General features: G+C 56.9%; 1 protein-coding gene across 1 annotated transcript in view; it reads right to left on the bottom strand.

Moving 5' to 3' along the window:
- Positions 1-1,839, bottom strand: part of SHANK1 (SH3 and multiple ankyrin repeat domains 1) — a 52,197-nt gene that overhangs the window by 21,206 nt on the left and 29,152 nt on the right. The gene's annotated exons all lie outside the window — the stretch shown is intronic.

Raw genomic sequence — 1,839 nt, 5'->3', positions numbered from 1 at the left:
CGGGGGGGGCGGCAGCGTCTGCTCCTGCGTGCGCGTCGCTCACAGGCCTCCCCCGCAGAGCCCGGGTGCCTGCTCTCCCACTCACTCTCTCCTCATTCATCCACCCGAGAGGCAGCCACCCATCCATTCAGCAAGCGGTTCCCAAGCCCCACTGTGCGCCAGGGACCGGGAGGTACACCGCCAGGTCCCCAGAAGGCCTGGCTCGAACCCCCCTGCCAGCCACTTCCTGTCTGTGACCTTGAACCTGGACTTTCACCTTTTGGATCTTCAGTTTCCTCATTTTTTTAAAAAAAATATATTTTATTGATTTTTTTTACAGAGAGGAGGGGAGAGGGATAGAGAGTTAGAAACATTGATGAGAGAGAAACATCGATCAGCTGCCTCCTGCACACTCCCCACTGGGGATGTGCCCGCAACCAAGGTACATGCCCCCGACTGGAATCGAACCCGGGACCCTTCAGTCCGCAGTGGCCGACGCTCCATCCACTGAGCCAAACCAGTTAGAGCTCCTCATTTTTTAAAAAATATATATATTTTAAAAAATATATATTGACTTCAGAGAGGACGGGAAAGGGAGAGAGAGAGAGAAACATCAGTGATAATAGAGAATCATTGATCGGCTGCCTCCTGCAAGCCCCACATTGGGGTCCGAGCCCACAACCCCGGCATGTGCCCTTGACCGGGAATTGAACCGTGACCTTCTGGTTATAGGTCGATGCTCAACCACGGAGCCACGCCGGCCGGGCATCTGTAACGGCAGGCTCTACCTGCCGTGTTGCCGTGGCAGCCAAGTCCCTATAGTATTCAGCGCAGCGCCCAGCACATCCACACACTCAGTGGCATGCTTTCGCTTCTCCGGTCCAGTTTTTAAGTCAAGAGGACACGTGTACTTCAGTGAGGCCTCTCCCAACTCCTTGGCTATATATGTATATGTACAACCTACGGCAACACCTGCCCGGGTCCCCACGCACACTGTGACACTGCTGATTCGGCACTGCCCAATATGGTGGCCGCTAGCTGCGTGTGGCTATTTATACGCAAATTAATTAAAAGTTAAATCGAACCCTTCAGTCCCTCAGTCTCGCTAGGTACATTTCAGCGTGAGGCCACGCTGGACCGATGCAGGCCATTTCCTGGCCGCGGAAGGTTCCGGTGGACAGCGGGCGTCTCTGTTCCCTGGTATGTCTCCCATGTACTGCCTGTGCCCACCCGGTGGGTTCTAGCAAAATGCAAATTCCCCGTGAGTGCGGGGGTGGGTCCCAGCAAGGCCCCAAGGCCTGCTCGCACGTTTAGATAATGCTCACCTGCCCAGGAAACTCAAACTTATTCTGTGTATCTCAGCACCCGCCCGCCCGGGCTCGCTCAGATCCGGCCCCCAAACCCCGATGTCACGCGTGCACCTCAACATTACACTCCCGTTCCGTTCCAGGCACCCCGGATGCCACAGGCACAGCCGGACACCCTGGCTCCAACCCCACTCGGAGAACTCCAAGGCAAGCAGAACGCATGGCCGGCTGCACCCCAGCATCCAGCACTCCTGTGTGGGACCCCCCCACCCCCCGCCAGCGCACACACAGACCCCCCCAGCGCCTCCCTACGATCTCCACCGGCCCCAGCACATACTAATAATAGCGCGTGTGCTCCCCGCGCACACCAATTACCTACCCACACAGTCGGCTGAACAGCCCTCCATGAATACGCCAGTATATTTCAGTAGCAGCCCCACACATCCCAGTACGCGCCGATCATAACGCCCCCTCACTGTGCTCTCAGTATATTCCCACAGCACGCCCCCTGAACACATCCCAGCACACACCAGCAATCCCGAACGCGCTCCTC

Source organism: Myotis davidii, unplaced genomic scaffold, assembly GCF_000327345.1.
Source record: "Myotis davidii unplaced genomic scaffold, ASM32734v1 scaffold358, whole genome shotgun sequence".
Lineage (NCBI taxonomy): Eukaryota > Metazoa > Chordata > Mammalia > Chiroptera > Vespertilionidae > Myotis > Myotis davidii.
Note: the sequence above shows the minus strand (reverse complement) of the source record. Positions and strands in the feature narration are given on the sequence as shown.